This window comes from Mesoplodon densirostris, chromosome 1, assembly GCF_025265405.1.
Source record: "Mesoplodon densirostris isolate mMesDen1 chromosome 1, mMesDen1 primary haplotype, whole genome shotgun sequence".
Lineage (NCBI taxonomy): Eukaryota > Metazoa > Chordata > Mammalia > Artiodactyla > Ziphiidae > Mesoplodon > Mesoplodon densirostris.
The window spans coordinates 147531127-147555026 of NC_082661.1; the positions used below are offsets into that span (position 1 = coordinate 147531127).

The following is a 23900-nucleotide window of genomic DNA, read 5'->3' on the forward strand; positions in this document are numbered from 1 at the left end:
AGTATTTTCCAGGATCACTACACCTTACACCAGTGATTCTAATTCTGGGACCCTTTAAAAAAATACAGATACCTTCTAAAATGAGCTTGGGAGAAGGGTACGATTTTTTGGCAGGTAGCTGAAACCTACTAGTAAACCAGCATTATTAGTTCACCAGGACTGGAGTCCCCAGGTTTTACACCCCGTCACTTCTTGCCTTAGATCACATCATCACTTAGTTAAATTTCTGTGGTCTTTGAGTCTCCTCTCATGATCATAACCCTCTATTATGCCACACTTTTTGAATCTCTTCTTTGTCTTTATTATGACTTGTAGTTTCCTGGCATTTTGTTTTTGTAGTTAAGTTAGCTATCTCCTAGCTTCATTTGCTTTCTACTCACCCAAACCCCATGATCATATTTGCAGCAGCATCTTATGTTCTGTTGCCTTTTTAACATTGTGAGGAACCTGTACAAATCTCAAACCTAAGTTAATTTGCCATGTATATATTTCCTAGTTCCAGCTGGTTGATGCAGTTGGAAAAGGTCACATAACTAAGTTTGGATCTACTAGGCAGTCATTTACTTGATCTCTAAACTGGTTCTTTTCAAGGTTGGCTTCTTACCCTTCCTTTAGAAGACCCCACACGTTGTCACAGTCAAGTTGTCTTTTGGGGGCTATCTAGCATACTTCCTGACCTGTTCTTCTTTTCACTTCAGAATTTTTCTGTGTCTAAAGAAGAAATTATGTACCTTATTATAATTTTTATTACGGAAAATTTAAGACATATAAAAGTAAACAGACTAGTGTAATGAATCCCCTTGTATTCATGACTCAGGTTCAGTAATTATCATGTCATGGCCAAATTTTCAATCTCTCACTGACTTCCCTCCCATTCCTGTACTATTTTAAAGAAAATCCTAGATATCATAAAATTTATTTGTATTTCAGTATATATCCTTATGTATAAGACCCTTTAAAAAATATAACCATGATACCATTATTAATCTTAAATAAACTATAATTCCAATATAATCAAATATCCAATCAAGGTTAATTCTAATTCTCTCACACATTTTATTTACTTATTTATTTGCTTGCCACGCCACATGGCATGCAGGATCTTAGTTCCCTGACCAGGGATCGAACCCATGCCCCCTGCAGTGGAGGCATGGAGTCCTAACCATTGGATCCCCAGGGAATTCCCCTCACACATTTTAAAAGCAGTTGACTTGATTGGATCAGGGTCTAGATAAGCCCTTCCTCCATTGCAGTTGGTTGATTTTTCTCTTAAAGTTTCAACCTCCCTTCCCTTTTTGTTTCTAAAATTTATTTGTTGAACAAATTGGGTCTTTGTCTTGTAGATGTGGATGTTTCTGATTACATTCCTGTGAAGTGATTAAGCATACACACCTGACCTTTGTACTTCCTGTTAATTGGTCGTTGGATCTAGAGACTTGCTCAGACTCAAGTTCAGATTCTTTTGGCAGGTCTTTGTCTTTGGGCAAGTGTCTCTCTGGTGCACACAATGCCTAGTTGTCTCTTTTTCTGCTGATTAGTTGCCATTTTGCCTCCATGCTGTAGATTAGGGGTTGGCAAACTTTCTCTGTAAGGAGGCAGATAGTGTATATTTTAGGCCTTGTGAGCCATCTGGTCTCCTCTGCTGCAACTACTAAACTCTGCTGTTGTAATGAGAAAGCCGCCATAGACAAAATGTAAATGAATGGGCATGGCTGTGTTCCAATAAAACTTTATTTACAAAAACAGGTGATGGGCTCCCTGCTTGAGGCCTATTAAATCATTAGGGTTTGGAAAATTTTAATATTGTAACTTTACTTTTCATTTATTAGGTGAAATGTTCTATAAAGAGAAGCTATTCCATGTGTACTGTTTGTTACATGGTAGTACAGTTTGTATAGGAAATGTTAGACAAAAGCTTGACAGTTTCCCTTGGCTTATGAATTTCAAAATAATGAATTGGGTATATTAGCTTTCTCCAGCAGTGACTAATTAGGATCTCCCCTTCTCCTCCAGGTTCATTATAGACTCTTAGATTTAAACATATTGGATTTTTAAAAAATTCATTATGGTAATTACCCTTATTGATGCTCAAATTATTTAATCTTTGGCCAGTGGGAGCCTTTTAAATTTGCTTACTGAGTTATTTTGACATGACTCTAGTAGTTTTTGATAGCTTCTTGATTATCTGGTATAACAAGGAGTTCCAGGCTCACATGTACATTTCCTCCCCACACTTGGTATCAGTAGTTTCTCCAAGGAGCCCTGATTCCTTCATTGGGGAATGGAATTTCAAGACCACAGTTTGAGCTGTAGGGATTCTCATTCCTAGTGGGTTGACCATTGTTTCTACGCCTTTTTGGTAGTCAGAACTAGGGGAAAATTTTTTTTTTATGATAGAGTACCTCATGAATTCATACGGATACTTCCAATTCAGTTTCAATACTATAAGATTTTTAGTTAATCTTTTTAGTTTACATCTGTATCTTTCAACTGAAAATTCTAGTTCTCAGTGATACTAAGAATAATACAATTAGAATATTTCATAATTACTCATTTATAGTACCCCCATAGTACACACAACAGTCTCAGAATAGCAGTACCAGCGTTTTGTCTGTCTGCCTTCTTTTCTCAATCCATGTTGTTGTATGAAACATTATCTGTTGCTGTGTAACAAATCACCCCAAAACTTAGTGACTTAGCACAGCAAACGTTATTATCTCACAGTTGCTGTGGGTCAGTTTCTGTGGGGTGCAGCTTAACTGAGTGCCTCTAGCTCAAGGTCTCTTATAAAGCTGCAATCAAGGTGTTAGCTAGGGCTGTGTATATCCCAGGGCTCAGTTGGAGGAGCCACAAAGGAGCCTTTTGGGGTGCTTTCAAATGCACTCATGTGATCATTGGTAGGTCTCAGGTCCTTTCTGGCCATTGGCTGGAGACCAGTCCCTCAGGCCTCTCCATGGGGCAGCTAACAACATGGCACTGGTTGTTAGCTTGGAGCAAGGGAGGAAAGGGTATCCAAAATGGAACCCATGGCCTTTTTAGTAACCTGTTCTTAGAGTGACAGCCCAACACGTATGCTGCATTCTTTTATTTTTTTTTTAAGTTATTGTGGTAAAATATACATAACATAAAATGACAATTTTAATCATTTTAAAGGGTATAGTTAAGTACATTGCATTAAGTACATTGGCATTAAGTACACTGACGTTTTTGTGCGATCATCACCACCACCCATCTCCAGAACTTTTTCCAAACTGAAACTCTATTCATTAAACACTAACTCCCCAGTCTTCCCTTCCACATCCCCTGGAAACCACTATTCTACTTTCTGTTTTTATGAATTTGACTACTCTAGGTACTTAATGAGTAGAATCATACAGTATTTGTCCTTTTCTGACATGCTTTTTTCACTCAGCATAATGTCTTCAAGGTTCATCCACATGACAGCATGTGTCAAAATTTCCTTCCTGGGGCTTCCCTGGTGGCGCAGCGGTTGAGAGTCCGCCTGCCGATGCAGGGGACACGGGTTCGTGCCCCGGTCTGGGAGGATCCCACATGCTGCGGAGCAGCTGGGCCCATGAGCCATGGCCACTGAGCCTGCACGTCCGGAGCCTGTGCTCCGCAACAGGAGAGGCCACAACAGTGAGAGGCCCACGCACCGCAAAAAAAAAAAAAAAATTTCCTTCCTTTTTAAGGCTGAATAATATTCCATTGCATGTATATACCACATTTTGTTTACCCATCCATCTGTTGATGGACATTTGTTTCCTCCTTTTGGCTATTGTGAATAACACTTCTATGAATATTGGTGTTCTACTGCATTCTTTTCTTAGAAGCAAGTCTCCAAATCCAGTTTATACTAAAAGGGGGAGGTAGTTATATAACAGTGTGATACCAGGATGTGGGGATCATTGGGTCCCTCCTAGCGGCTGCCACCACACTGTTTAAGTCAGTCTTAATAATTGTTCTGTATAGTTCTGCCACCAACAGGGTATACATTTAAGTTATTTAATTTTTTAAAATAAATTTGTTTATATTTTATTTATTTATTTTTGGTTACGTCAGGTCTTCGTTGCTGTGCGTGGGCTTTCTCAAATTGTGGCAAGTGGGAGCTACTCTTCGTTGTGGTGCACAGGCTTCTCATTGCAGTGGCTTCTCTTGTTGCGGAGCACGGGCTCTAGGCACGTGGGCTTCAGTAGTTGTGGCGCGCAGGCTCAATAGTTGTGGCTCGCAGGCTCTAGAGCGCGGGCTCAGTAGTTGTGGCACACAGTTTTAGTTGCTCCGTGGCATGTGGGATCTTCCCAGACCAGGGCTCCAACCCGTGTCCCATGCATTGGCAGGTGGATTCTTAACCACTGTGTCACGAGAGAAGTCCCTAAGTTAATTTATTTTTGATACTTAATGACTGTTCTAAAATGTAATTTTGTTTTATAATCATGTATAATAGTTTCATGTTTCCAAAGTCAAATCCACAAAACAAGGTTTATTCAAAGGAGTCTAACTTCTATCTCTGTTTTCTCTACCGTTTTCTTTCTCTTTCTAAGTAATTATATTCTAAAACCAAGTTTAATATAAGTAGGCTGTGTATTCATATGCCTCCTTAGACAAGTGATAAAATATTATATGCCTTCTTTTTTCACTTAACATATTCTGGAGATCACTCCTTAGTAGTAAATTACTAATTCCTTTTTATAGCTACATAATATCTCATTGCATGAATGAAAAAACAGAGCTATTTAACCAGTTCCCAAATGATGGGCATTTGGATTGTTTCTAATTTTTTGTAAATAGTACTGCAGTGGATAACTTTGTAATTCATATATATGTGTTTATATTTTTGCCATTGTACATTTGGGACAGATTCCTAGATGTGGAATTGCAGGGTCAAAGGGTAAATGAGTACACAGTTTTTTTTTTTTTTTTTTTTGCGGTACACGGGCCTCTCACTGTTATGGCCTCTCCCATTGCGGAGTACAGTCTCCATACGCGCAGGCTCAGTGGCCAAGGCTCATGGGCCCAGCCGCTCCGTGGCATGTGGAATCTTCCCAGACCAGGGCACAAACCCATGTCCCCTGCATTGGCAGGCGGACTCTCAACCACTGCGCCACCAGGGAAGCCCTACACAGCTTTATAGATATTGCCAGATTTATCCTGATAAGAATTATATCTTTTTGTGTTCCCATCAGTAATGTACGAGAGTGCCTCTTTGTGTATATATAACCTTATCAACAGAATATATTGTTAGAATTTTGGGGTTTTTGTCCTCATTGTAGTGTTAATTTTCATCTCTCATTATGAGTGAGATTGAGTATCTTTTTTTAACTTTAAAGTTTTATTCATAGACATTTCAGAACCATTTAAATCAACTATGGATTTTTTTAGACATAACATACCATGTTTATCTTGGACATATTAGGCTGAGTATCTTTTTATATGGTTAAGAGGCATTTGCATTTCTTTTTTTGTTAACTGTCCATTTCTTGAGCTCTTTTTCTCTAGGTTTGTTGGTGTTTTCTATTTTATAAGCTCTTTACATATTAGGAATATCAACATTTTGTCCCTTTGCTTTCTTCTTCCTGCCAGTTAAATAGAGGTAGTCTCTAATCTGCTTTTAGTTTGCTTTGTTTTACTTCTCATCCTTTTCCATTAGTGTTACATTTTTTCTTCTGGCTAAATCATTATTCAGTATTTGATGACTCCACTTCTGCAGCTCAAACCTATCCCACCATTTCTTCAAACTCAACATGCCCCAGATAGGATTCAACTTTATCCACAAACCTGATATTCCTGTGTTCCCTTTGTCAGGTATGGCGTTACCATTTTCCTACTTGGGAACTTGGAGTGATCTTTTATGGTTTATTTATTATTAATTCAGCAAGTATTTGTTGAGCACCTACCAAGTGCCAGGTACTGGACTAGGCACTAGGTAACAAATAGTCACAATCCTAGTTCTCAGGGAACAGTCTGATGGGGGAATAGGTAGTAAACAAATATACACACAAACCCATGTCTCAGTGGGTGGTAAGTATTTCAAGAGAGCATTTATGGGCTGGGACACGTGATTAGATTGGAGAGGTTAGGGGGATAGCCTTTTAGAGAAAGTGACATTTAAACTGAGATTTGAAGGTCTATTAGGGTTCACCTGGTGAAAAAAAACTGGGGTTCCAGATATAGGAAACAGCATGTGGAAGGATCCTGAGGCAGAAAAGAAGTTGAACTTTTAGGAAATGATCAGACCAGTTTGGCTGGCATGTAGGGAGGAGGGGTAGAGGGCCATGAGATGTGATCGGATTTACTTTGTAAAATGATCACTCTGGCTCTAGAGGTGGAGTGGGTGTGTGTGTAGAGGTTGCTGAGGAGGCTGTGGTGGTAACCGTGAAAAGTGGAAGTGTCGCGTTCATTCTCTTAGTGACATTCTTTCAGTTCTACTCTGGTGCTTTGTTCTTTCTTCCCATGTTTTTATATCCACTGCCCTCGTTCAGAAAGTCACCTCCTGACTACTCTGATGGGTTTTTACAAATTGGTCCCACGCTGTTTTAGTCTCTGTTCGCCAGCCAATCTGGTTCAGAAGCGAACTTTTAGAAATCACAGGTCTGTTCGTATCACTTTCTTTCTCGAAAACTCTTGGTGGCTCCCTGTGGCTGTTAATGTTATGTGTCCACTTGACTGGGCTGAAGGATGCCCAGAGAGCTGGTAAAACATTGTTTCTGGGTGTGTCTGTGAGTGTGCTTCCAGAAGAGATTGGCATTTGAATCAGTAGCCTAAAGAAAATCCTCCCTCACCAGGGTGGGTGGGCGTCATCCAATCATTGAGGATGAAAATAGAACCAAAAGGCAGAGGAAGGGTGAATTTGTTCTGTCTCCTTGAGCTGCGACTTCCATCTTCTCCTGTCCTCAGACATTTGAGTTCCTGGTTCTTGGGCTTTTGGACTCTGGGACTTAAACCGGCAGCACATCACCCTCACCCCCCGACCCCAAACCCCTTTGGCTTCAGACTGAGAGTTACACCATCAGCTCCTCTGTGTCTCAGGCCTTCAGACTCAGACTGAAGTTTATCCCTGGCTTTCCCGGGTCTCCAGCTTGCAGGTGGCAGATCGTAGGACTTCTCAGCCTCTGAAACTGTGGGAGCCAATTCCCATAATAAATATCCTCTTATGTATCTATATTATCCTATTGGTTTTGTTTCTCTGTAGTCTCTGAACCCTAACACACTCCCTCATTGCAGAAAAATGAAAGCCCACCTGAAATTGAAGCCTTTCTCATTTTCTTTAAGCTTCAAGGGCTGCTCCTCTGAGACTACTTTTCTTTAGGCAGCCAAGACTGATATTATTCTACCTCTTTTTTTTTTTTTTTTTTCCGGTACGCGGGCCTCTCACTGTTGTGGCCTCTCCCGTTGCGGAGCACAGGCTCCGGACGCGCAGGCTCAGCGGCCATGGCTCACGGACCCAGCCGCTCCGCGGCACGTGAGATCTTCCCGGACCAGGGCACGAACCCGTGTCCCCTGCATCGGCAGGCGGACTCCCAACCATTGCACCACCAGGGAAGCCCTCTACCTCTTTTTAAAAACTCATCCTCATCTTCTGTCATGACATCTCTGCCTCTTGAACCCTATTTCCCCTTCTCTCTCTTTTTTTCTCTTTCCCCTAAAGTCTCCATTCAGATCCTAACTGTTGCCCTAATCCTTAAATCTCCTCAGTCAGGTTGACTTTTAACATCTGTTGATGTCATTTCTAAGATTCATCACAGCCTATGTCGTATTAGAAGCACTCCTGTATTTATTTGGAGTGCAAAGAATTGTGTATATTTCATTTTCTTAACAGACAAGAACTCGGTAGATATGTGTTGAATTGTAGGAGATTAGGGATCATTCCATGTGTTTAGATCCCTCACTGAAATCTCTTAAAAAAGAGGTAAGTCTCAAGTACAAGTTTATAAATATCTTGTATTGAACCTTCACGGAGTGACCTCATTTAGAAATAGTAAAATCTGACTTGCCTTTTGAAACAGTCTTTACAGTTCAGTGGATATCAGATAATACTTAAACTCTCTATACTAGTTTGGCAAAAATATGTTTATATGGCAATATCAGAGAGTTCTTCTGACTTACTGGGGGTATATAGAGGATTAATACTCAATTTCCATGCTGGTGGGGAGGCGTCAATAAAACCATGACTATGTAGCATATCTAAATGTACCTCTGCTTTTACCTGAGGTATCCTGCTGACTAGCTGTCCACTTAGACAACTTCTGACCGGATACCTCGCTAGGTTAAAAGTAGTGGTCTGCATGTTGACTAAGTTTAATATACTTGATTCTCATATGTGGTTTTGTTTGTATATTGGGGCCAGCCAGTATGTTTCGTTTGTGAAGAGAAGGGTCCTATCATTACTACCTACACACTTGCAAAATGATTTTATGTGTTCCATCTTTTAAAATTCTAACAGGTTTTCTTCTCTTCCTCTCTTATTCCCTCCCTTCTTCCCTCTCTCTTTTTCTTCCTATAAATGAGGTTAAGTCACTTTGTCTAAGTTAATATAGCTTTGTATTGTGTAACTGTGCTACATACATTGTGTTGCCTTCTCATATGAGGTCATTTCTCTGAACTTGTAAGGGAAATGGGGTTTATACAGATTTGTCTTACATGTAGTTTTCAGATATTAATCTAACTTTTAAGTCTCTTTGGATCACCTCTTGAATTAAATGACTGTTTTTGATTTCTAATACCTATTGATGCAATAAAAGAGTTGGGAGATTATATAATCATTTCGCCTCTATACTAAATGGGATTTAATTTTGTAATTGGAAATGCAGTAGAAACTAAACCCTTTAAAGCTGTTTTTAAATTAAATTTCCTAAAGTCACATTTCAAATTTTGGGTGTTTCAGCAATGTTAACTAATGACAAGTATTTTGGTTGTATTATTTTAAGGTAAAAATATCTTAATAGAAATTTTAAATGAGCTTGCTTCAGATTAAATTAGGACATTAAGTCAGTTTCTGGAATATGAATTTTTAAAAATCACTGTGAAGTATTAACTAGGGCAGGTGCTTATAGGTAAGAATCAAATTATCATTTGGTACTGTGATCTTCAAGTTTAGAGTGATGAAGGATTTTATTTTTAAAACTAAGTATCTGTAAAACAAAAAATGTTTCAGGCAGCTCATGGTTTGACAGGTTTATGAAAGGCTTGAAAGATAAAATTGTTGTAAGTGAAATATTGCATTCAACGTAGGATTTATGTAACGAAGTAAGTGAGGGTGAAAAAAACCTGATGAGGTGGGAGAAATGACTCAGTTCCTCACTCTGCACTCTCCATTTTAAATCCTGCATGAATATTACAGCTTTAAATATAATCACAACATTAATTCAGAAGCCTGATATATTAAAAGGTAAGCTTTTGTTGTTTTATAATAACTCCATTTGTACCATACTGGAACTTTCTAGAACAGTCTCCTTCTAGGACAATTTAGGGGCAGCCGTAGAGCTGGATGAGTCGCACACCACACTGCCAACTCCTTAAGGTTTATGTCTATTCAGTGTTTGTGTCCTTCACTGCATAGCTTGATATATCTATCAAGTTGGGCTAGTAAAGGTAGTAGAATTACGTCTATTTTCATTTATTATACCGTACCTGGTGTTACGTTTCTAGAAATGCTAAAGTTTTTTGGGAAATTGGTCCAGAGTCAACATTCAGAAAGCATAATTCCAATGACCCTGAATCCACTAAATTGAGCCAGGGACCAAAAATTTTCTCAACATAGAGCAGGAAAAAGGAAAAGAGGCATGCAGGGACCCAGGAGAAAAAGGATGATTTAAGTGGAGGGAAGTTGCAGTTAAACCACAAACACAGCAACTTGCATACTTGGTCAGATTTTCCCTGTAATGTAGAAATTGCTGACACAGAATTTTGTACCTGTGAGCATCCATCTTAGGGACACATATATTTTATTTTTATATTTTAATTTTAATTTTAACTTTTTAATTTTTTGGCCACTGTAGTTCCCCGACCAGGGATTGAACCTGCACACACTGCAGTAGAAGTGTGGAGTCTTAACTGCTGGACCACCAGGACAGCCTGGAAACATATATTTTATTTTTATTTATTTATTTATTTATTTATTTATTTATTTATTTATTTTGTGGTACACGGGCCTCTCACTGCTGTGGCCTCTCCCATTGTGGAGCACAGGCTCCGGACGCGCAGGCTCAGCGGCCATGGCTCACGGGCCCAGCCACTCCGGGGCATGTGGGATCTTCCCAGACCGGGGCACGAACCCGTGTCCCCTGCATCGGCAGGCGGACTCTCAACCACTGCGCCACCAGGGAAGCCCTGAATTTAGTTTTAAATAGCATCTCTATGATTTGTTAGCCATAATATGATTTCTCCCTTTCCTCCTATTTTTTACTTTTGATAAGGCAAATTTATTCTTTCTTCATGAAATATTTAAGATAAATTATGTGTTAATTATGCTTAATTATCCTTTTTTGAAAGTTCTCTTGCTTTTGTTCTGAGGTTCAGAATCAATATAAAAACATTGAAATCATAATTGCATTTTAATTTGAGAACTTTATCTCATAACTCCGTATAACAGCTTATTTTTTTAAAATATAAAAGGATCTGGATGTGCAGTATTTCTCAGTTTATTTACTAGTCTTGTCAGTTTCCACAGCTGCAAAGTTGAACATTTACAGAAATTATGGGTTTGTTTGGGTTAAAATGAAATAACGTATGTAAAGCACCTAACCTAGTTTTTCACACATAGTAGGCCCTCAGTAATTAGTGGTGGTTATTTTTATTATTATTGGTCACTTAATTAATTTGGATTTCTAGGGCACCATTTCTTACGGTGCAGTGAACCAATTCTGAATTCTACCCTCCCATATTTGTAATTTGTTTAGACTGACTTAACCACTGTGAAGAATAAAGCCTATTGGTGGGGTGGAGCTTTTTGACTTTTGTGTGCAAGTCCTTTTAGAGTTACTGGATGTACTGGAATGTGAAAGATTAAGCTTTGTGGCATGTTCTATATGGTCATCCATAGTGACCAAACTGATTTGGAATGTTGTTTTGTTACTAACTTTGAAATGTGTTATTTTCTGTACAGATGATGTTGATCCGAATAAATTGCTTAATATCCTTTATAAATATCTAGAATGAGACGAGTTGTCAATCGGTGTAAACCTCATCCGACACAGTACTTTCTTTCATAAACACAGGGAGGGAGCAATCCCAGGATAACCTTTCGGGTGATAAAGCCGGGCATGGCTGGGCAATTCAGAGGGTGTGTGATAGCACCCAACTTTGGAGCCTGTCACAATGGGAAGTCATGGCTTGGAGGCCTGTGGTGAAATAGTCATGTTTATTAAGCCTTAATATGTCACTTAAATGGCTCTTCTATCAACAGCTAGCCAGCTCCTCAAAGAGAGGCAAAAAGCCATTCATGTCATTGTAGATTGTAGCTCCAGTTACTTCCTGGCAACAGAGGCTATGAGCACCGCTTCACTGGCAGTGTCTTTCCTGTCCCACCCTCCACGTAAATTGATGACTGTCTCCCTTGTACCCAGTTGTAGCTTGAACATATTTAGGTAACTTCTCTCAAAGCATCTAAAAAGGGTTGTCCCATGTGTCTCTCTTCCAGCTTGTCTGTAAGCTCCTGGTTGGTGGTGGTCGTGTCTGTGTTAGTGTCACTTAGTGCAGATTCTGGGAGCTCAGGGTGGATCTTCAGTCTGTGTTAAGTGCACGTCTCCCTGTGGCTTGTGAAGACTCCTCAACATTAACTGGTCCAATTATATTGTTCCACATCCTCTCTAATTCTTTAAAGAAAAACCTCTAGAGGGGCTAATTCTACCGTGTATCCTGTATTTCCATTCTTATTTCTTTCTATTCTGCCAATGCAAATTCTCGATTTCCTTTATTTTTTTCAAGGAACAATTCAAGTCCTTTTCCATGTAGCTTTTTTTTTTTTTTTTGCAGTTTGCAGGCCTCTCACTGTTGTTGTGGCCTCTCCCGTTGCGGAGCACAGGCTCCGGACACGCAGGCTCAGCGGCCATGACTCACAGGCCCAGCCGCTCCGCGGCATGTGGGATCTTCCCGGACTGGGGCACGAACCGGTGTCCCCTGCATCGGCAGGCGGACTCTCAACCACTGTGCCACCAGGGAAGCCCAGCAGTTTAATTTGATTCTGAGTTTTAGAGTAATTTTACAGTGAATTATTATTATTATTTTTTTTCTTTTTGCGGTATGCGGGCCTCTCACTGCCGTGGCCTCTCCCGTTGCGGAGCACAGGCTCCGGACGCGCAGGCCCAGCGGCCATGGCTCACGGGCCCAGCCGCTCTGCGGCACATGGGATCCTCCCAGACCGGGGCACGAACCCGCATCCCCTGCATCGGCAGGCGGACTCCCAACCACTGCGCCACCAGGGAGGCCCGTGAATTATTTTTATACCTTTTATGGGCAAAGTAACACGAATAGTATTTGTTTTGTGACACATATATTAATATATATACACACATATATACATGCACAATACATATATATTTTAACACTTTTATGCTTATGAGTTTGCAAATAATATACAGTAGCATTGATTTTACATTTAATAGAGTGTGGAAAACTTACATTTAAATGACAGAAACCTTTACATTTATGCTTATTTTATATATTATTAGTTGAATTTAATCTTTATTTAGTGCTTTATTATTTTTTTGCGTTATGCGGGCCTCTCACTGCTGTGGCCTCTCCCGTTGCGGAGCACAGGCTCCAGACGCACAGGCTCAGCGGCCATGGCCCACGGGCCCAGCCGCTCCGCGGCATGTGGGATCTTCCCAGACCAGGGCACGAACCCGTGTCCCCTGCATCAGCAGGCAGGCTCTCAACCACTGCGCCACCAGGGAAGCCCTAGTGCTTTATTATTTTTATGAAAGTTGGCTTGCTAGGCACTGTGGGAGTTTTAAAGTGAATTTCTTGCCCTTTAGGGGCTCATAATCTCAGACTAACTCTTAGAACCACAGAATTTTAGAACAGGAAGAGATTTAAGAGATTCTCGTGTGTGTTTGTGTGTGTGTGTGTGTGTGTGTGTGTGTTTAAGCAGCAGTCCTTTGATTCCTGCCTACTTCAGTGTCTCCTGTCCTCCACTCCTTATCCTCCCAGATAAGTACTAATGTCACTTTTCTATGAAGGGTTGACAGGACTTCATCTTCTTTATTTGGTAAACAGGAGGAGATACAGGCCTTTTTTTTTTTTTTCCAGGCCAATTTCTTAGTTCAGTTATTTAAAACTGTGAAGTCAAGAAATCATTTTAACTATAACACTTTTTAAAAATAGGTGGGAGACTATCACAGTGTATTATATATTATTTCAAATGTATCATATGGGTGTATATATATTGGGTTGTTATATAAAATGTATTACATGTTCATTTATGTAAAATGCATTTTTTTCTTTACTGCAGTGAAAAGAGTTTAGAAAACATGTCCTAGTCTATTTCACCCTTGCTTTAAACCTGGGGAACAGCCCAAATATATTACTTATTCTTTTTGCTATGCTCTCTTGTCATCATGACCTACTCCAAGGTAAAGTGTTTTCTAACCAGTTAGAAATATACAGAGGTGATATTTTCCCCCAGTACATAAAGATGTGCAGCAAGGTGGTGTTTTCATTACATTGGTCTTGCTTGCATGCCTCTGGGTACAAATAAACACTTTGGTGGATCTAACTGTTAATCTGTAAGAATTGTTTATGATGTGCCTAACTTGGTACCAAGATGTGATTTAAGCACCAAGAGAATTTGGATTATTTAATACTAGTACATAATAAAACTACTTATCAAATGTTCATGTGGGCACATACAGAGGCATAATTGTATTCTCGTAATGCACAGTATAAATACTAATATTGTTTTGGAGAATCAGCATGGTATGCTGAAGCAATGGTTTGGAAAAAGGCATTGTAGTATGTTTTTAATCTGTGGGAATTACTGGCAAGTGTAATTGAGAGATTCTAAATACTGTAGTTGTTTACTTCACTTTTGAATTTGGCTTAAATATTTTTGGTCTTTTTTAAAAAAATAATTATTTAATTATTATGATAGAAGTTTAACCATAATTGTTCTGTAGATTTTAATAATTTTTTTTTTTTTTTTTTTTTTTTTTTGCGGTATGTGGGCCTCTCACTGTTGTGGCCTCCCCCGTTGCGGAGCACAGGCTCCGGATGCGCAGGCCCAGCGGCCATGGCTCACGGGCCCAGCCGCTCCGCGGCATATGGGATCCTCCCAGACCGGGGCACGAACCCGTATCCCCTGCATCGGCAGGCGGACTCTCAACCACTGCGCCACCAGGGAGGCCCAGATTTTAATAATTTTATCTCTTAGAGATTTATTTTAAAACAACTTCCCCTGACTAAAGATATTTAATATTTAACATTTATGTTTAATATTTAAGTATTTATATAGAAATATAAACATATAAACATGCTTATAGATATTTATACTATATCTTTAGAGAAATATTACATTTAACATTTAAATTTAATATTTAAATATTTAATGATAAATATTTAAACAGAGAGGATAGTGGAATGAATGTTCATGTGCCTGTTCCTCAGCTTCAACCTTGATCAACTCTTGGTTAACTCTACCCATTCCCATCCCCCAATTCCCACTTACTTTGATGCAGTTCCTCTGTCATAACACGTCACCTGTAAATATTTCAGGATGTATTTCTGAAAGACAAGAACTTCTATTTCTAGACATACAAAGTAGAATCTTAATCTTTTTGAGGAATATACTGAAGTTATGAACACTCAAATTGTGTTTGGGATGTTAGAGTGATGTAAAGGAAAAGTGAGCTCCTTTAAATAGAATAAATGGAAAAAGAGAAATACCTGATAAGCAGTGGTATCAAAACACAATAGAAAAGTTAACAATGAAAAAGCCAATTAATAGCTTTTAAATATCCATGGAGAAAGTGGAGAAATTGGCAGTTCTGAATACTTAGTGTCTACATTCTGTACAGGTCACTAGGGAGTAAGGCGAAGTGTATTTCATACCATTTGAGATAGAAATTCTGTTTCTAGACTCTTTCTTGAGGGAAAAATCAAAGATGTGTACAAAGACTGCCAATCAAGATATTCACTGCAATATTATTTATAGAGTGAAGAATTGAACCTAATGTTCAATACCAGTGGAAGGATGCAATGCACATAGTATATTTATAAAATTGTAAAGTATTTTGTAACCAGTAGAAATGGTAAAACATACCAATTGTATACAATGTTGAATGCGTATTAAAAGACCTGAAAGAAATTAACCCAGATATTTACATGAATTAATAGTGGCTATCTCTTGGTGTTAGAATTATGAATAATTGTTAATTTCTTCATTTCTTTCTTTTTTAGAAATGTTGCAGATTTTGTCTACCAGCATATGTTATATGAGTTAATAAATAATAATAAACATTTGAGTACTTACTATGTGTCAAACACTATTTAAGCACTTTTCATCTAAAAGTGAATTCTCATAATAGCCCTGAGAGGTTTTATAATCCTTATTTTGCAGATGAGGAAATGGGCATAGAGAGATTGAATACCTTGACAATTTGAGTCTATCCTTCTAAGTTTATTGTTTGCTTCTAAATGTAGTTTTATCTCCAATAATTAGGAAGATACTGTAAATACTGCTTTGTTTTTCTACATATTACTTAAAGATATGTGGTGAATATTATGGCATATTAGTTTAAAAATATGATTTTTAATTGATGGATAACATTTCATCTAGTGAATATACCGTGATTTTTTTTCAACTGGTCCTTTGTTTTTGTTCTGCCCCTCCGCTCCAGTATTTTGCTCATAGGAATAATGGTACAATGGTATCTTTGTGAATAAATCTCTATGTGCATTTCTGATTATCTTCCTAGAAAAATCATTTAGAAGTGGAATTATTGGGTCAAAGCGCATAAGCATTTTTAAAGGCTTTTGATACAAGTTATGAGACTGCAGGTAACAAATGATCATTCTTCCTTAAACTTAGAGAAATTGTTTTGGTGCTATAAATTTGAGAGAAATAGGTCATCTAAACATCAGTGGGAATTTGTGCTTTCATAGTTGCTCTTACAAAAGTGAGGCTTCTCTAAGCTTGCTGGAGACTATAAACACAGAGAAAAAGAGAAAAGACAAACTTTGGAGATTAAATTGTGGCCATTTACTTGCTCTGTGACCTTTCACAGCTACTTATTCATTTTTCTAATTAACTTAAAATTTGGATTAGCCTTGAAACCTTTTTACTGTAAATTGTTTTATATAACATCTAAAATACACATATCAAATTTTCATGAATTTTCTTTAATGTTTAATCTTTTAGGACCTCAGGATCATAATTAGGTAGAGAAATTTCAAATGTATAATTTAAAAACTTATAGGTATATAAGGCATAAGACATTGATTAGAGACAGTAATAACCCTAAAAGTGTTTTAGATGTATTTTTAAATAAGAAAGCTTTTTTCTAGGGGGTCACTCTCTTTTTGTGAAAAGCAAGAACAAAAATTTGGGGGTAATTGATGGTTTCTGTTAGGGTTAAATAAGGTTTTATTGTGGTTTCTCTTGAGCATATATCTTCTTCCAGGGACTGTGGTGACTTCTACAGAGACTTTAGCTGAAGATTTGAGCAGAGGGAGGGGGATTTTAACTTAAGAAGGTCCAGAGAATAATTAATGAAATCAGAAAATTTACCTATGAAGCTACCAAAGAGGTTAGGATCAATTTCTTTCTGGAAAAACCAAGATTGATAAAGCGTACTCTGACAGCCTGTAAATTTGTGAGAGGGAAAAATGGAATAAATAGAAAACATTTTATTGAAATTTGAATGCCTTAAGTATTTTTATTTTTTTTTTACATCTTTATTGGAGTATAATTGCTTAACAATGGTGTGTTAGTTTCTGCTTTATAACAAAGTGAATCAGTTAATACATATACATATATTCCCATATCCCCTCCCTCTTGTGTCTCCCTCCCACCCTCCCTATCCTACCCCTCCAGGCGGTCACAAAGCACCGAGCTGATGTCCCTGTGCTCTGCGGCTGCTTCCCACTAGCTATCTACCTTACGTTTGGTAGTGTATATATGTCCATGCCTCTCTTTCGCTTTGTCACAGCTTACCCTTCCCCCTCCCCATATCCTCAAGTCCATTCTCTAGCAGGTCTGTGTCTTTATTCCTGTCTTACCCCTAGGTTCTTCACGACATGTTTTTTCTTCTTAAATTCCATATATATGTGTTAGCATACAGTATTTGTCTTTCTCTTTCTGACTTACTTCACTCTGTATGACAGACTCTAGGTCTATCCACATCATTACAAATAGCTCAATTTCGTTTCTTTCTTTTTTTTTTTTTTTTTGCGTTACGTGGGCCTCTCACTGTTGTGGCCTCTCCCGTTGCGGAGCACAGGCTCCGGACGCGCAGGCTCAGCGGCCACGGCTCACGGGCCCAGCTGCTCCGTGGCATGTGGGATCTTCCCGGACTGGGGCACGAACCCGCGTCCCCTGCATCGGCAGGCGGACTCTCAACCACTGCGCCACCAGGGAAGCCCCAATTTCGTTTCTTTTTATGGCTGAGTAATATTCCATTGTGTATATGTGCCACATCTTCTTTATCCATTAATCCGATGATGGACACTTAGGTTGTTTCCATCTCTGGGCTATTGTAAATAGGGCTGCAATGAACATTTTGGTACATGACTCTTTTTTTGGGGGGGGCAGTACGCGGGCCTCTCACTGTCATGGCCTCTCCTGCTGTGGAGCACAGGTTCCGGATGCGCAGGCCCAGCGGCCATGGCTCACGGGCCCAGCCTCTCCGCGGCATGTGGGATCTTCCCGGACCGGAGCACGAACCCACATCCCCTGCATCGGCAGGCGGACTCCCAACCACTGTGCCACCAGGGAAGCCCCACATGACTCTTTTTGAATTATGGTTTTCTCAGGGTATATGCCTAGTAGTGGGATTGCTGGGTCATATGGTAGGTGTATTTGTAGTTTTTAAAGGAACCTCCATACTGTTCTCAATAGTGGCTGTACCAATTCACATTCCCACCAGCAGTGCAAGAGTGTTCCCTTTTTTCCACACCCTCTCCAGCATTTATTGTTTCTAGATTTTTTGATGATGGCCATTCTGACTGGTGTGAGATGATATCTCATTGTAGTTTTGATTTGCATTTCTCTAATCATTAAAGGTGTTGAGCTTTCTTTCATGTGTTTGTTCGCAGTCTATATATCTTCTGTGGAGAAATGTCTATTTAGGTCTTCTGCCCATTTTTGGATTGGGTTGTTTGTTTTTTTGTTATTGAGCTGCATGAGCTGCTTGTAAATTTTGGAGATAAATCCTTTGTCAGTTGCTTCATTTGCAAATATTTTCTCCCATTCTGAGGCTTGTTGTTTGGTCTTGTTTATGGTTTCCTTTGCTGTGCAAAAGCTTTTAAGTTTCATTAGGTCCCATGTGTTTATTTTTGTCTTTATTTCCATTTCTCTAGGAGGTGGGTCCAAAAGGATCTTGCTGTGATTTTTTTTTTTTTTTTTTTTTTTTTTTTGTGGTACGTGGGCCTCTCACTGTTGTGGCCTCTCCCGTTGCGGAGCACAGGCTGCGGACGCGCAGGCTCAGTGGCCACAGCTCACGGGCCCAGCCGCTCCGTGGCATGTGGGATCTTCCCGGACTGGGGCACGAACCCGTGTCCCCTGCATCGGCAGGCAGACTCTCAACCACTGCGCCACCAGGGAAGCCCCTTGCTGTGATTTATGTCATAGAGTGTTCTGCCTATGTTTTCCTCTAAGAGTTTAATAGTTTCTGGCCTTACATTTAGGTCTTTGATCCATTTCGAGCTTATTTTTGTGTATGGTGTTAGGGAGTGATCTAATCTCATACTTTTACATGTCCCTGTCCAGTTTTCCCAGCACCACTTATTGAAGAGGCTGTCCTTTCTCCACTGTACATTCCTGCCTCCTTTATCAAAGATAAGGTGACCATATGTGCGTGGGTTTATCTCTGGGCTTTCTATCCTGTTCCATTGATTTATCTTTCTGTTTCTGGGCCAGTACCATACTGTCTTGATTACTGTAGCTTTGTAGTATAGTCTGAAGTCAGGGAGCCTGACTCCTCCAGCTCCATTTTTCGTTCTCAAGATTGCTTTGGCTATTTGGGGTCTTTTGTGTTTCCATACAAGTTGTTAAATTTTTTTGTTCTAGTTCTGTGAAAAATGCCAATGGTAGTTTGATAGGGATTGCATTGAACCTGTAGATTGCTTTGGGTAGTAGAGTCATTTTCACAATGTTGCTTCTTCCAATCCAAGAACATGGTATATCTCTCCATCTATTTGTATCATCTTTAATTTCTTTCATCAGTGTCTTATAATTTTCTGCATACAGGTCTTTTGTCTCCTTAGGTAGGTTTATTCCTAGGTATTTTATTCTTTTTGTTGCAATGGTAAATGGGAGTGTTTTCTTGATTTCACTTTCAGATTTTTCATCATTAGTATATAGGAATGCCAGAGATTTCTGTGCATTAATTTTGCATCCTGCTACTTTACCAAATTCATTGATTAGCTCTAGTAGTTTTCTGGTAGCATCTTTAGGATTCTCTATGCATAGTATCATGTCATCTTGCCTTAAGTATTTTAATGGGGAAGAAAAAAGTACAGTCGGTCCTCTGTATCTGAGTCTTCCACATCCACAGATTCAACTAACCTTGGATCAAAAATATTTAGAAAAAAATTCCAGAAAGTTCCAAAAAACAAAACTTGAATTTGCTGCTTCCCACAGCATTAACATTGTATATACAACTATTTACATAGCGTTTACATTGTATTAGGTATTATAAGTAATCTAGAGAGGATTTAAAGCATATGGGAGGATTTGAGTGGGTTATATGCAAATACTACACACTTTTATATAAGGGACTTGAGCATCTGATGATTTTGGTTTCCACAAAGAGTCCTGGAACCAATACCCTCTGGATACTGAGGGATGACTGTACTACTTCTTTATACTATGAATAGTAAAATTATGAAACTCTCAACTATAAATGGTAGACATAGAAAATAAGCATAAGGAGGATTTTTTCAGGTTTTTAATCCATAATTAATGATTGGATTATAAAGGTTCATAACCCTGCCAAATTAGGTATATGTGCATTTTGGAAGGAGAGGCCTCCAAAACTTTTTTCAGATTCTCAAAAGGATGACTTCAAAAAAATTCAAAATCAAAATTCAAGCTCCTACTTGAAGGTAAGCTCTGTGAGGCTAGGGACTTTTGTCTTTTCTGTTCACTCCTCTGTCCCTGGTTCTTGGCACATAGTTCTGCTCAATAAATATTTGTTAAAGGTATGATTTTTGTAAATTTATGTGTGGCATAGATACAGCAATGGATTTTTAGAAATTAGGGATAGAAGAAAATTCCAGATTTAGTGAGGTTGATGTCTTACTTGGCTGTTTCTATATTTGTCCGAAATTTTTCTTTTTGTAAGTCTAGATGAGTAGGTAGGGCATTTGTATGATAATTTTGTGGTTGAATTCCTGTTTTTTCTGTGCCAACAGAAATGCTGTAGAATGGGTTAGAAATACTATAAATGTAATGCTGTAGAAATGTAACAGAAAAATTGTTCTAAACAATACATATTCATTCATCAGTCTATTAGAAAATATACTTTGGCGCTGTTTTCATTTGATTCAGTGAATTAAATTGTTATAGAAAAACTTCCCCTTAAATTTGAGAATGGAAAATTTTCCTAATTGTTTTCATTAAACCAAGTGGTATGGCAGTAACTGCTATTGTGGCTAAAAATGTAAAATCAACAAAATGTTGAAAAATTTACGTGCAGAGAACATTGCTTTATCAGCAAGAGATTTAGAGTTTTGCAGTGAAGCCCAATTATTCTAGCTCAGTACCATTATACGGCATTTTTAGCAGGTGATATAGTGTAATCTGTGATTGCATTAGTCAGCATCATAAGTTTCCATACTTCTTAAAATTGAAATTTGGTAGAAGGTTAAAAGAATGACAAAAGATTAAAGTGCAGGTTTGTTTTAAAAATTGTAAAAATTATAACATTTCTAAAATAAGAGAAAAAGTGAATTTCTAAAAATTGAAGTGTGATGGAACCAGTGTTAATTTATGAATCATTAATTTTCTTTCTTAATTAAAGGGATGACTGTAAATTCTTTATCTTAATGACTTTTGCCAGCCAGACAGAAAAGATAATCTGAGTAATTATTTGCTGCCTGCATTTGAGTCTTCGTGAATAGATTTTTCACATTTTCCATAATCTTCAGCAGATTTAAAAAGTCATTGCATTTTACATTTTCCACACTTATTTTGCTGTTACAAATAGGAGCTATGATTATTCTAATTTATTAAAAAATCATTGCATCATTTTAAGAGGCCTTCCAATATTCCCAGAATACTTTCAATAGAAGGGCAGGAATTTTCCCTTATAGATTTCATATTTTGCAATGTGGTTTCTTTCTTTAGTTGAAATATGATTGAATCATTAGGTCACCACACATTCCATTATTCAAGTATAAGTACAGAATACATTTTGAAGTGAAATTTAGAGTTTCAAGTTGGAATCTGTTAAGTAATTTAGCTTAATCTTTTGACCCAGTGGTGTAACCCTTTCTATAGCATTTCTAACAATGTTTGCCTAAAAACTCAGTGAGTAGGAACTCTATTTCTTTATGAAGAAGCTTTTAAAAATGAATTATATAGTAATTTTTTCTTTTTATTATGTTGAGCTCAAATCTACCTTGTGCTAGGCACCATAACTTCCTGTTTTCCTTTTCAAATTATGAAGTATTCCAAGTCTGTAAGTATTGAGAGTACTTATAATGAACATCACTGAGATTCATTTATTCTTAATTTCTACTCTGCTTGAGATTATCATTTTCTGTATCAATGTATATCAGAGACTTTTATGTCACGTCTTACTACAATTAGGATACATTAGATTTGTGGCATTTCTGTTCTTTATTATTCTCGTAATTCTTTTCAGAAAGGAAATGAGGTTAATGTGTTATCTGAGCACCCATTCAACTTTCTCTTTTACTTTCTAGACTGAAGCGAAGCAGGGTTGTCCCTGAAGGACCTCATTTGACCTAAGAATCCTCCCAAGCCCCAGAGCTGGGCCACTGTTCTCTTTATTTATTACACGTGGAAGCTTCTAGATCATTAGTCTTGCTGAAGGTTTAAAGCCTTGGTCCTGTAAAGCTTGTGCTGTTTGACTATTTACAGTCTTATCTTCAGTGTTGTCAAACACCAACTGACCTCCTCAAGTCACTCTTGTTTATATGACTTTTTTCTTTTAAAATAAGAAACAACAGGCTTGGTCATGTGTATACTGTGACCACAGTTACCTAACCTCTCTGACCTTGACCATCTCAAAAGCAGTAGTATAAAAATGGCAATAAAAATTACTCTTCTTGTAGATAAAATATTCTCCAAATTAATCAAGGGAAATGAAAAATAAAAATGAGTTCCATGTTAGATGATATATATGGAGACAAGGTGGAAGTGCAATTGATAGGAAAAAAGGAAAAAAAAACCCCCAAAGAACCAACAACCCAAACCACACCCAAACAATACGAAAACAAAAACCCATCCCTGCTAAAAATGATTATAACCTATAAAGAAAGCCAGGGAAGTATAAACCAAATATTTTCCAGGGTAACTAAAGACAAAAGTTTGTTTATTTTATCAAAAGTGAAAGTGGAAAATAGGAAGGCTGTATCTCTACTAGAGAGGTATTAAAAATTCTAGGCAAACATTGCGAGGTCTTAAAATGACAGTGCTCTGACAGTGTGGTTATAAGAAGAGAAAACGTATATAAAAAGCATGGCATTAGCCTTTGCTGTGTCTGAGCAGAAGGATATTCAAAAATGAAGCAAAAAGAAAGACGTAGACATGGTAGTACAAATCAATCCTAGATGCAATTTTTGCAGTGTTCCTAAAACTGCTTTGTCCTCCAGCAGTACTTGGTTTTGTGATTTGTCCTAGAAGACAAAGTGAAAAATAGTTTAAATTTCATTAAATACACACCAGTACATGACTGTGCTCTGTTCACTATGTACAAGAAATGGTATGCTATTTGTCAGATAATCTTTATTTGCTTTGAGGGAGAAATAATTCCATTAACCTTATATAAAATAAAGGATAAAAAGTTATGGCAGAATTGTAGATATCTTCTTGTTAATAGATTCAGAAATATTTGGTGGGGCAGTCAAAAATTCCATAAGTCTGAATGATATCTGATTATGAACAAGTGCATCTAAGTTACTATTTTGTTCATATTTACCAGTTTTGGGGCTTCAAAGATTTGGTTTTAGTCATGATTTAGTTGATTATACCTCTGAATAAATGAAATATCATTATATTTTTTTCTAAGTTGGCTAAAGGAATTTCAGATTAAGAAGTTTTAAGTACAAAATTAATATTTCAGCAAGTAGTTCTTTCTGTTGGGTTGGGGATTAAATTCATTAAACAGAAAAAGTAGTACGAAACCGATGTGATTTAAAATGAAGTTGATTAGAGTTTCAATGACAAATTAAAAATGTGTCCTATTTAACTGTTGAAAAATGCACAGACCTTTCATGGTAATAAAAACATGGAATGTGCATGATTACATGTGAGGCCTTATATGTGGTAAAAGGGTAACTCCCTATGGTCATTGGTTTCATTCTTAGTAGCCATCAAATTATTACATATAAGGTATAGTAGTTCACAATCCATGACCCTCTCAGAGTTATTATAATAGGACTTTGAAAAATATACATCCTAAACACTGTCTGTAGATGGGATAAATATTAGGCCTAGTGGGTATATGAACTGTTTTGCAAATCTGATTAATTTAGTGAATAAAATGAAAATGGATTTAATG

At 38.0% G+C, this 23900-nt stretch overlaps 1 protein-coding gene across 6 annotated transcripts in view; it reads left to right on the forward strand.

Moving 5' to 3' along the window:
- Window positions 1-23900, forward strand: part of FRYL (FRY like transcription coactivator) — a 252295-nt gene that overhangs the window by 40311 nt on the left and 188084 nt on the right. The window lies entirely within an intron of this gene.